Here is a 13,481-nt window from a genome sequence, read left to right on the forward strand (position 1 = left end):
TGAAGGAGGAGGAGGACTACTCGGAATATTTGAAGGAGAAGGACTACCCAAAATGTTTGAAGGAGGATTTAAGCATTGTTTCTTATAGTATCATTCTATTATGTAACTGTAAAATAGAAAGAAAAAAAAAATACTTAGACTCTTAATCCTAGAGTAGATTATACTATAGTATGCATAATAACTAATCCAACCAACAATTCAATTAATCAATACCAATAAGCATACAAATTATTCGATAAATAAAAATTCAGTTCAACTAATCATATGAATAATTGTATACATAATACATTATGTAATAATTCAATTCAATAATCGAGAATTCAAATTTTAATTTTTACCCTAAAAAATAATTTCATAATTTCATATCAATAACCATATTAGTGCATTTAGTGCTTTACTATATGATTCTATACTAATTAAACAAAATTCATTTTAAATAATTAATTAGGGTTAGGGATTATAAATTTAGGGATTAAAAAATTTACCTAAATAGTGGGTTTGAAACTTTGAAGGGCTGCCCTGTAGTGTAGACGACTGTAGTGGAGCTGGCGTAGCAAAAAAGGCCAAACAGTGATGTTGTGCTGTGCTGTGCTGATTGGGCCTTCTGACTTCTGTTCCGTTTTCTGCTTCGAATGGGGGAGCAGCGTCTGCTTTGCTGCTGGTTTGATTGGAAGTTGTAAAGGGTTCGACAGAGAGATTGAATGAATGGGGGACCGCGTGTCCCCCCTATATGAATTTTTTATTTCTTCCAACTTATCAAAACGGCCCCGTTTCATTTTCTCATTTTTTTTAAAATTTTTTTACCAGGACCAAAACGACGTCGTTTTGGCCTGGTTGTTTAAAAAAAAAAATTAAGTCAGCTCTGCTGCCTAAACAGCAGAACCAACCAGATAGACGACCGGAGCAAACAAAGCAGAAGAACTAGTGGGTTTTCCAGCAGGGGAGGGGCAAAACCAGCACTCCAGTCTTGTTTTTCCGGCGAGGGGAGTGGCGGCCGCCACTCCTCGCCCTCACGTGGCTTCGCCACTGCTTATGAGATTTTCTATCCGCCGATGGGGATTTCCCTGCCAACGAATTTGGGTCATCAAATTTGGGCTTCAAATTGTTAAAAATGGATTGGGTAGACCTATCATTCGTGTCGTGTTTTTTGTTTTTATGTCGTACCAGATATCTTAATGGACTATATTGTGTAACACTCATTAAAATAAACGAGTAATATAACTTGACTCGAAATCGATCTATTAATATTAATGAGTAATATGACCCACCCGTTACCTATTAAATAAAATATATTTTAAACCAATAAATAATCAAATGAAAAACATAATACTAAATTAGCATATTACATACCCAAAATAAGAGCGTAATGAAAGAAACATTAGTTCATTACAAAATATCATAATGTTCAAAGGGTTTGCAAAATGAAAGGAGTTATGTTTCAAGATTAGGCATCCGTGGCTTTGTGTGTATGATCATGGATCGTAAGAGGGGGATAGGATGGGAGTCAATGGTTAAGACTATTGCTACAATTGAGGTCCCTCAATTCATCAAAACGTGTAGTTATGGTTCTTTTCGTCAACTTCTTCACAATTTTGTCAAAATGAATTACGTTTGAAGGACCAATATTACAATTGGATTAAAATTAAAGGACCATTGCTACAATTGAGTTCAAGTTAAGAGACCATTTCTCCAATTGGATTAAAGTTGAAAAACCATAGCTGCACGTTTTGATGAATTAAGGGACCAATGATGATGAATTTTTAGTTAAGAAACCATTGCTCCAATTAAGTTAAAGTTCAATGACCATTACTACAATTAGATTAAAGTTAAAGAAAATAAGCCGGAGATGATGATTCTTCTTTAATAGAAAGCTTCCACCTCTTAATTTTGCTTAAAACAGTCTATCGGTGAGTTGTCGTAGTCGTTTCTGTTTGTATTGCTTCTCCTTGTTTTGTCAAACATAAAATTCAAAGATGTTTTTTTAGGCGAAACGATTACTTTGTTGTACAAAAGAGAGTTGAATACGATAAGATGTTTGCAGAGATGGTATCAAAGGAATATTATCTACAAATTCAATCGTTAAACGTTTTACTGTGACCCAAGATAAAATGTAATTGAAAATGCAAAACTGAATTGGGCAACCATACCTTTTATTGGCATCTAAACGAATAATTTAGAACGGTACAAACCCGATCTTTTATTGGCATCTAAACGAATAATTTAGAACAGTACAAACCCAATTCTAGCTCAGCCGACTCCTCTCTCATCTGCAGCTCTGTATTTGAAAGGCTGAGTAGCCAAGTATAGAGAAATCGTCAAATACTCACTATTTGAAGATCGAGAATAACCTACATTTACATTGCACATTCTATAGAAAATGAGACAAATTAACATATTTGAGATAAGTATTAAGATGCAAACATTCTCAAGATAAATTAAGCAGAAAAACAAAACGAATCCAATGACAATACAAAAGGACAAGGAATTAAAGAAAAGTTACACTTAAAATATTTCAAATTATTGATTAATCAATCAAACGGTGAGTCTCAATGATCTAGTAATACCAGGGACATCATACAGAAATTAAAGTGAACCCCGTAAACTCTCAACTCAACTCCATCCCTCTCCCACCATTGTTTCCAATTCATCTCTCCTTCAAGCTTTTATATTACAAATTTATATACAACAAATTGAACTGTCCACTTCAAATCATACATACATAGGCAGCAAAGCAAAAACTAAACTCCCACCACATGAATTAATCAGTAACTAAACAAAGAAAAATTCTTGGAGACCAGAACAAACCCAATTGAATTTTCATGCGAGTGATTGTAATTGAAAAAAAAAACATATATTTAAGTGCCCAAAATTTAAGCTTTACATCATATTCTGTTCTTTTAACACAAACAATTTTGCGGTCGTTAAGTAGTTTCTGTGGTTTTCGATCAATAGTTGTACTTACATAAAGTAAAAAAAGTAAAATACTCAAACACAAAAGAAAGAAAGACGGATCAAATTATCAAGAAATCTATGTTAGAGTAGTTAAAATTCACTTTCATCTGTACAATTCAAACTTCTACACATTTATTCCCACACTTTACCAATTGTCTGCTAATTGCCAATATAGCAAGATAATGAATTATGTGAGCGAAAAAAATGATACGCAACTTCAACTTACCATGCCAAAGAAGCTCCATAAGAGTAGTAGCTTCCTCCTTACTTCATGCATCAAATGCATTGCAACCGTAAATCCTGGAAATTATTAAAATCCATCCAATCAAGAGGCAATGTAATAGTTGTGGGAAGGTGATTATGCAACCAAGAATCTAAGGTATGACAAATTTGCAATTCCATTATAATTTCACACAAAAAAAAAGATCAAATTTTGATTCAAACAAAACAATATCATCTATTACAGACCGAACCAATCAAGCCCAACAAATTAACATCAACATGTCAAAACAACCAAGCCCAACAAATTAACGAACTAATTTTTCTTAATCAATAATAGCATACATATTATCAATCAATAATTCACATCGTTAAGGGTTAAACAAATAGATGAAGACTGAAAATTTACTCAATCACATCAACAAATCAAAGCCCTAAAATTTTATCATCCTGAACTGGAAAAATTTGTAAAATCTAAAACTTTTGACTGAAATTTTACTCAAAGCCCTAAATTTTTATCATCCTGAACTAGAAAAATTTGTAAAATCTAAAATTTTTTGTCGCATCAAAATAATTACAAATTAAACCCCCTATTCTGATAATAAAAACCACATTAGTAAATTACTCACCTAAAAGCCTTTTTTCAAAGGCAAGCCGGAGTCCCTAATAATCCAAAATCACATCAAATGGAGGAAAATGATATATCAGAATCGGTTACTCATATACTAATAGAAAATTTTATCCTTAATTTGTCTGATTATAGAAATGAAAAAAAATTAAATCAAGAAAACCAAGACCAGATACAATTTTGATGCAAAGAAAGCAAAGTTAGAATACCAAGAGCCAGATTATGCTATTAAATCAGACAAAACTGAGATGCAATGGAATATATACAAATCTAATCCAAGAATACAAACCAAAACCCTTACTTTCTGATAGAAATTGAGAAAGAACATCATAGAAAGAAAGCAAGAGGAGAGATGTAGCTGGCTCTGGCTGGAATTGTTGACGATGAATGTTTGAGAAAAAAGTTTTACCTTTCACTCGCTTTTGATTCCTGTGCCACAACAGACACATCGCTTGTGACAGTTTCCAAAGGGAATTCCAAATTCAAAATTCAATAATCTAAACCATAATTAACTCACAATTTAGTTCCATCAACATGATAGACATACCAACTGTCAATAGACTAGCAAAATAAACATACAGCCTTCCTAGAAATAGCCCAATAATAGGATTATGTAGTCCGACTGTGCTGAACTAAATAAGACATTCAAGCAATCAAAGCTAATCCAGAGCTTTCTCCGCTCCCAAACACAGCAAGAATCGTCAATTTCAAGAAATTCACAGAAAGAGAGAGAAAGGGATAGAGTAGTACAAACCTCAAATCGACTGGCCTCGATCCTCTAGATTCCATCATTATCATAGCAGAAATCGACAACAGCATATATCCACAAACTGCATAACCAAAACCAATATTTTAAAATTAAAATTAAAATTTAAAGAAAAAATGCAGTAGAATTGTATAATGAGAAATTCTCGAATGTGGATAAATTAATCTTGTGGGATGCGATCAATTGCATTGGGCTGGCAGCAGGCCCCAAAAGTACCTCAAGAGGAAACGAATCAAACACACTGCGTGAGCAATTTGATTTACAAAACAGAATGACATAATTCATAGACTTTTACATCATTATACCGTGAGTTATTTACTACTGGTTCTCTGCAATTAAGCTTTTATATGCAACTTAAGAATATATCAACCCAAAAAATCCCCACGAACCCCAAACAAAATAGCTAAACATGCCAATCCTAAGAACACAACCCATATAAAAAACAGTGAACCACACACATAAACACAATTGTGTCTACACAGTGGCCATTAATTAAGTTATAATACGCATGAGTAAACCCTAAAAAACAAAAATCAAAGTTACAAACTTTGAGTTCAAATCAATCCAGCATGAATTTATACCACACATTCTGGCATAAAAGAAAAAAAAAATCACAACTAATATTTGAAATTAAATTCATCAAAAGCACACAAATTCAATGAGAAGAGAGAGAGAGAGAGAGAGAGAGAGAGAGAGAGATTACTCGGATAGTTCTTTGAAGTAAGGGACGCATGAGCGCATAACACTCTTAGTCTAGGAATGGAGACCGTGCGCCTCCTTCAGAGGGCTCTCGCTATCTTGCGCATCCTCCACCATTACTATGAACTCCCTCTCTCTCTCTCGCCCCCTCCCTAAAATCAGAGACTCTTTGTCAACAAATCCCATAGATTCAAAAATCTAACCCCAAAAACTGTTATCCAGACCCTTCATGAACTTCTACAGAAACACGCTGATCATAGTAATTTACTGATCAATTATACCACATCAACTATACCAGTGCATTCATCAAATAAGCATTTCCAAAATACACATTTAGCAGATAAATGTAACCTAAGGCACAAATTCACACGGATAGAGAAAATCAAGTTCCACAACCTACGAAAACAAAGTGGCAACTGAGAGATCATTTGAGGGATTTGAGACTGAGCTTCTTCCATAAACAACATACCTAGAACTCCCCAAGTTTTCAAATGGAAATTAAACATTTAAATGGCTTATAGAAATTTAACAAATTCTTTATTAGTGGAGTAAATAATTTGTAAGCACCTATTTCCTGGGAGGAAAAATAAAAAAATTCAATTTTAAAAAAGAAATGTACTTTTTAGTTCAATTTCCACAGCCATAGTAATTTATGTGGACAAAAATTTAGATTAATTAATACATCCCATTAACTGCAACTAAACAACTTATAGTAATTTAATCTGTGTTTGTGGATATGAGAGAGAGAGAGAGAGAGAGAGTTATCTATTATAAAGCCAGCCTTCTTTGAATTCACTTCTTGGTCCTCTTGTGGCTTATTACCAAAACTCTCCACCGCATTTGCAGTAATGCCCTCTGCTTCTGCTCCTGCGATAATTATCATTCCGTAAGTAAAAGGTACAAAAATATCAATTATTTAATGGTAGATATTTACTTTAGACTTTTGAAGATCCAATTCATCCTGCGTCTTCTCACACTCATCTTAATGCTGAAGCCGCAAACCTGTCAGCTCAGCTTCATGTTCGCTCCTCATTGAAGTTATTTTCTATGAAAATGATAAACTGGTTTGTAACGTAAGCATATAACACTCTACTTAAATTAGCAGTTCCAATTCAAACTATTTGTTTGAACCTCTCAGTTCATTCTCAGCTTGCAGTTGGATATGCTTTAGCTCTTCACTGTGTTCGGATTTTAGACTGAGTATCACGTTCTTGGTGCTCCAACCTATAAAAATACAAAAAATATTTTACGAAATTTCCAAACAACCAATATAATTAAAAGCTTGCATACAGTTTGTTTAATTAACAAATAATGCAGGGCAATTTTCATTTCCAACCAACTGTACAAACACAAAGATGTCTGCTTTAACTACCGCTCTATTGAATAGTAAAAAACCCAAAAACTCTGAACTAAATCAAAATAAAAAAATTGGGTAAATTTAACATCATTTTATATCAGTGTTTTAAAAAACTCGCGTCGGGGTGTGCCTAGGTATCCAAGGCATGCCTGAGGCGTTTGATTTGGTGTTCCCAGTACCCTTCAGTGACCCAAATCTTGCTTGAAATTTGAAGTTTTCTGGAAACCTAGTCTGGGTTGCAGCAGTGTCTTTATGAAGTAGACGACCGCGCAAAGAAGAAGAAGGGTTTTTTTTTTCTTCATAAAAACTTGACCCTGAACGACTCCATTTTGGCCAAGCCCTTTAATGTTTTTAATGACTTGGCCCAAAACGACGTCATTTTGGCCAAGTCTTTTTTTTTTTAATATAGGAACATTTGGTCCCCATATATCAGCAACAAGCAACCCAATCACAGGAGGTCTCCTCCTCCTTCCCCCCTCCCAATCCTATATTTCAATTTTACTCCAATCTCATACCTCAATTTGTTTCAAAATTCTCCACACCACCAAGTAAGTTTTTTCATATTCTAATTAATTGGTCACTAGTAGTTTGGCTACTTGTTTGATTGTTGAAGTTGATTAATTTGTTTTACAAGTATTGTAATATATATATAATTTTAGGTCCCATCAGGCTTCGCCTCACGCCTCACGCCTCACGCCTAGGCGGGGCTATCCATGAAACACCTCGCCTACGCCTTCGCCTTTTAATACATTGCGCTATATGTACCTTCACATATTTGCGAACTCGTAGAGTCATTGGTGACTTGACTCGGCCTTCTGTTGTGTTTGGCTCATATACTTACGAGTTGGCAACAATTTTGATAGTGTAACTTTCTGAGTGCTACAGGGAAATGGCAGCAGCCACTTTGTGTTTGGCTTTCGGTTGTGGCATGGAAGTTTTGTTTCAAGAGAAGACATGGTGATTGGCACAATCAAAGTTGGAAGCAAGCAAGTCTTGACTTTGTGTTTGCTTGAACGCAATTGTGCATGTTTTATTTTCTATGCATTAAATGGCAAATGGAGAAAAAGTTGTACTCTATAGGCTAGGTATAGAAAAGGGTGTTGCTGTGTGAACTTAAGATTTTCTTGGTCTTGGTTGTTGGCATAATTGTCGGTGCATGACTATAAGTGAAGGAAATAGTAATGCATTGAGAGTGCATTCAGAGGAGAACACAAAGGAGAGAAAATAGAGAGTGAGAGAGAAACTCTTGGGGTAGAGTGAGGCTCTTGGGAAAATTCTGTGAGTATATAAGGGATTGGGGTTTGAGTTATGTTGATTTAACTCAAGTGTATCTTGTACGAGTTATTCTCATAGTGAAGAACAATATCTCTTCGGGGACGTAGGCAGGATTTTGCCGAACAATAAGCTATAACTTCCCTACTTCTAACTGCTTATTAGAAATTTCAATTAGAACAAATAATACCTGTGAGGGCAAGGGCATCAGAAGGTCATTCAGAACCACTCAATATTGAATCCTACATACTCCATGCTTATCTAATAATTCAAATCAAAATTTTCATTCCAACCCAACATTCTTCAAATCAATAACTTCAGAAAGCTTATAATTCACAAAAAAAAAAAACAAAAACAAAAGAAAAACACTAACATTTCAACTCTATAATTTCAGTAACCTTGTGGCTCATGCGAAGTCTTTTACTGCAAAGAAAAAACAAAGAGTGAGCACAATTAATGCACAAATTTTCAAACAAAAAAAACTACATTCAACTCAATAATTTCAGAAAGGTTATAAGTCACAAAAACCAAAAGAAAAACACTAACAATTTCAACTTTATAATTTCACTAACGCTGTGCCTCATGCGAAGTCTTTTACTGCAAGAAAAAAAAAATTAGCAACAATTAAAACACAAATTTTCAAACAAAAAAAAAAAAAACTACATTCAACTCAATAATTTCACAATCCCAAAAATGACAGAAAGTAAAGGCAACGGCGGTACCTCTCGGGGTTGGGAGGAGGGAGTTAGCCATGGGTGGGGGGAAGAAATCGAGAGATTGTTTGAGGGGTTTGAGACTGAGCTTCTTCCATAAACAATATACCTAGAATTCCCCAAGTTTTCAAATGGAAATTAAACATTTACATAGCTTATATAAAAAACCAAAATATAAAAAACTAATCAAAAGGTTGAGAAAACTCACATCCCAGTAATGCTCATTGCTGATATTAACACCCACTGATAGCAGCCCTTGATTTGTGGAATTCCCACGCCCAACTCCATGACCTTTGTCTCTGCCATCCCTCTCTCCCTCACAACCATACCCACTTTCGACCCACCCCTCAATCCCGACGCCAACCCTTGATTTGAGGAGGAAAAATCATTCCAACCCCCCTTTTTGCAAGTCTCTATCCTCCCTCTCCCTTCCCCTCCTTACCAATCCACGCCCATCTCCCTCGTTGTAGCTCTGCAACCCACGTTTTTTGGCAAACGTGTTAGAATCTGAGAGGTTTTAGTAAGAGAAAATGTAGAGAGAGAGTAAAATAATGTTGTGTATATTTCCATCATATCAATAAGATTACACTTAGGTATATATATACATCAGTATTCACATAGAATAACCATCTATCTATCTTAAGAGCAACTCCAGCGTGGGAGCCCTTCCCATGCAATTCACTATTTAATCTACCCAGTGAACAGTAATTGCCCTTAATGAACAGTAACTGTCTTTTGCATCTCCAGCGTGGGAGCCCTCCCCCTGGCAATTCGCAATAAAATATTAATTTTTTAAAATAATACAAAATAATTTTATTTGTAATTTTGGATAGAATTTTTAATCAATCTCGTTGTACAATTTTATATTAAAAAATATTTTTATTTTTTCTTTTCACATGGTGCAACACACCATTCCAAAACTTTTTATTATTATTATTATTTCTTCTTCTTCTTTTTTTGTTTTTTTTGGCAAACATTTTTTCTTCTTCTTTTCAGATGGTGCCAACGCATCAATCCAAAAGCCCTTCTTTTTCTTCTTCTTTTCAGATGGTGCCAACGCACCATTCCAAAAGCCCTTCATTTCCACCCGTGTCCTCCCCCCCCCCCAAACACACCCCCTCGCCTCTCTTCCTCCATCTTCACCACCCCACTGCCGCCTTTCTTCCTCCATCTTCACCATCCCACCCACCTTAGCCTCCATCAACGGTCCCGATCTTCCCCGCTCCCTAACCAAACTCTCTCTCTCTTTCCTTTTTCCCCTAAAAAAAATCCCAAATCGTGCGATCTGGGTGCGCCAGTGGAAGGAGGAGGATCGCGAGTGCGTGGGGGAGAAGGCGGTGTGGGGTGCGGCGGCAGCTACGATGGAAGAGGGACTAGATCTCTGCCATTTGTCTGTGGGTGTTCATCAACTTCAGTGACGAACTCCGGCGAGAGCCGTTGAGTTCAAAGCCTGGGTTTTACAATTTTTTTAATTTTTCTTTTTATTTTATTAATATTTTATTAATATTTTATTAATATTTTATATTTTTATTAATTTTATATTATGGCTGACGTCGCCCTGATGTCAGCCCACGTCACGTTGCCTTCGGGTTCTCGGGCTGGCAATTCGTGACAAGCTTGTTGCTCGGGCCTGCCCTGTCCCTCGGGCTCCCACACGTTGGTGCCAATAACTCGGGCTCTCGGGCCCTTTTTGCTGCCTATCCCCTGAGCACCAGCCAACGCTGGAAGTGCTCTAATGACTAAGTAATGTAGTTTGTTATTGTAACAAACTACAACATTATCACTTATTGTTATTTTACAATACTACCCTTAATATTCCCCGTCAAACTGAACTGAGGTAATCGAAGAGAAAGTTTGTCTCTAAGAAGAAGAAACCGGTCCTTGAACAAACTGAATTGAGTTGTTGTGAACATTTAGGAAACCACAAACCAAGAGAGAGAAAACCCTTCAAATATCTGAAAATTCTTTTAACAAGCTGAAAATGAGATTGCGGTAGACTATGCATAAACTGACAGACAAGATTAACTGCAAATGATAAGTCATGGCGAGTCTAAGTCAGGTATTGAAGCCCTCCTACTAAGGATTAGTAATCCTCAGGATTGGGAAGTAATGGGGAAGAGTGATCTAATGTGGATTTGCTCAATGGAGTAGCACAAGGCTTAGCACTATCCATGTGTGCCTTTTTGAGAAGATCTAGGATATATTTAGTCTGTGGAACAAAAATACCCTTGGAAGACCTTTTGACTTCAAGTCCGAGAAAATAGTGAAGTGATCCTAAGTCCTTAACAGGAAATAGAGCACAGAGTTGAGAAATCACAAGTTTGCAAGCTGCAGAATCTGGTCCTGTAACAAGAATATCATCCACATACACTAAGACATACACCACAGAAGTATCTTTCTTGACAAACAAGGAATGATCATTTTGAGAACCAGAGAATCCAAGAGAGTGTAACACAGTTGTCAACTTCTCATACCAGGCTCTGGGAGCCTGTTTCAAACCATACAAAGACATATGCAATTTGCAGACATGATGTGGTTTGACAGAATCTGCAAACCCGAGGGGTTGAACTCTGTAGACATCTTCAATGAGATTACCATGCAAAAATGCATTACTCACATCTAACTGATTTAGAAACCAATCAAAATGAGATGCTAAGGTGAGTAGTAGTCGAATAGTGACCGGTTTGGCAACCGGATTGAAGGTTTCATTATAGTCCAGAGAGGTTTTAGTAAGAGAAATGTAGAGAGAGAGTAAAATAATATTGTGTATATTTCCATCATATCAATAAGATTACACTTAGGTATATATATACCAGTATTCACATAGAATAACCATCTATCTTAATGACTAAGTAATGTAGTTTGTTATTGTAACAAATTACAACATTATCACTCATTGTTATTTTACAATACTACCCTTAATAAAACGTCCCCTCTCCCTTCCTCTTCCTGACACCTCCCATTCTCTGTCTGTAAATAATCCAGCCCCCTCACTTTCTAGAAACCAACTCTCAAACCTTAGAATGCAGCACTCTTACTCTCTCGCAACCCACTTTGAGTGACACAGATGCAACAACCCTCGCCTTATCTCCCGTCGTCGTCTAACCCTAAAATCGCGCTCTCTCTCTCTTTCTCTCTCTCTCTCTCTCTCTCTCTCTCTCTCTCTTCCCAAATCGAGCATCACCACTCAATCCCCCTCTCTTTCTCTCCCTTGAATCGTACACCCCTTTGACTCTGTCTGCCTAAGCCGTATGCCTTCCTCTCACCAAATCCCTATCACTCTCTCCATCCCTCCCTCTCTCTCTCTCTTCTCTCTCTGCTCGCTCGCTCTCTTTTCCGACGGCATGGTCTTACCGAGTCCCACTGCAGCTCACAAAGAAAGGAAATGAGGGTGCGTTTGTTGCACTAGACTATATCGGACTGGAGTAGCTTCATGGACTAAGCTGGACTGGCTTAGACTAGATTAAGCTGGACTAACTTAGTGAAGCGTTTGATACAGTGTCGGACTAAGAAGCAGGATAATTAATAAATTATAATATTTTATTAATTTATCTATATTTCTATTAATATTTTATTCTTAATTCTCTCATTTCTTCCTTCTCTTTTTTGAAAACTCTTCCTCTTCTTTGAAACCCAATTCCATACTTTGAGATCAAATCAAAACTAACTTCCTACAATTGCATATCAGATCAAAACCAACTCCCCGCAATTACATATCAAATCAAAATCAACTCCCGACAATTTTAAATTCCATAATTTGAGATTAAATCAAAACCAATTCCACAATTTGGCTTCTCAGGTTGCTTACCCTATCTTAATCGCTGGCGATCCCAAGCCGTTGTCATCCCAATCCAAGACCTTTGCCGTTTTCATCACCGTCGCGGGAACCGGCGTTTTGGCCTCCAATCCTTCATCGCCGTCTTGTTCCTTACCCACCACTGGGTTCACAAGGATTCCGTGATTTGGGTTTCAACAGCCGTCGTGTTCCTCACCCACCATTGGGTTCACAAAGATCCCATGATTCGGGTTAGAACAGAGACCATCGGTGGCGGCTTGTGCGGACGATGGTCGGAGGTGGTGTAGTTATGTAGGTCTTGTTGGAGGAGGAAGAGATGGAAGAGAGCAGAGAAGGAATACGATCTTAGCTAGTCCCTTCCTTTTCGAGGGCTCTCGCTAAGAACTTCTAGCGAGCCTGTTAGTCCACACGAGTCCCCTTTAGTCTCATTAAACATAATCCCAGTATCTAACAAACACTGGACTATAGTCCAGTCTAAGCCAGTGAGAGTTAAGGAAGCTAAACAAACGCACCCTGAAAGTCTCTAACCCACCCAATCCGTTCGAAACCTTACAGACTAAAATGACCATCGCACCCCTGCCTTTCCAGAATTATCAACACGCGGCTTGAAGATCAGCGACAAAGAGAGTAGTGGCAACCTCGTAAATAAATTGAAATTTGGACCCAAACATTGTTCATTTGTACAACAATTTCTCCTCATTCTTTAGACTAAGGTAATTGTATATTCGATTGGAGAAAGCCTTGGCCTTTATTTATTTAGAAGGGAATATTCTAAAAAAATTTAATTCAAGAGAATTCAAGCTCGAGTGCAAGAAAGTAAACACATTATTCCATTGGCTTAACTCACATCTACCACTACATAGTACTACAATTTAGTAGTATTCATCTTCACTTGTAAGTGAGAGGTCATAAATTTGATTCTCACAAAAGGCAAATTTAAACTACATTATTATGACTAGCCCATTACGAGGTTTAGCTTACTCCCCCACTTCCTACGTAAATAATATCGCTTGTTAAAAAAAATAATAAAAAAAAACTCACATGTACAAGTCATCATAATCTTTAATCAAGCACGAAAA

General features: G+C 36.7%; 2 long non-coding RNA genes across 2 annotated transcripts; both read right to left on the minus strand.

Annotated features, from left to right (window-relative positions):
- Positions 1 to 4,549: 4,549 nt before the first annotated feature.
- On the minus strand, positions 4,550 to 6,495 carry LOC139195922 (uncharacterized). Its single transcript, XR_011581000.1, has 4 exons — positions 6,396 to 6,495; positions 6,199 to 6,309; positions 5,269 to 6,131; positions 4,550 to 4,629 (listed from the first exon to the last, which is right to left on the minus strand). It is a non-coding gene; the product is annotated as an uncharacterized lncRNA (long non-coding RNA).
- A 1,620-nt stretch (positions 6,496 to 8,115) lies between these two features.
- On the minus strand, positions 8,116 to 8,985 carry LOC139196000 (uncharacterized). The gene is made up of 4 exons (XR_011581093.1): positions 8,815 to 8,985; positions 8,616 to 8,715; positions 8,440 to 8,490; positions 8,116 to 8,316 (listed from the first exon to the last, which is right to left on the minus strand). It is a non-coding gene; the product is annotated as an uncharacterized lncRNA (long non-coding RNA).
- Positions 8,986 to 13,481: the final 4,496 nt, after the last annotated feature.

This window comes from Malus domestica, chromosome 05 (genome assembly GCF_042453785.1).
Source record: "Malus domestica chromosome 05, GDT2T_hap1".
NCBI classification, from domain to species: domain Eukaryota; kingdom Viridiplantae; phylum Streptophyta; class Magnoliopsida; order Rosales; family Rosaceae; genus Malus; species Malus domestica.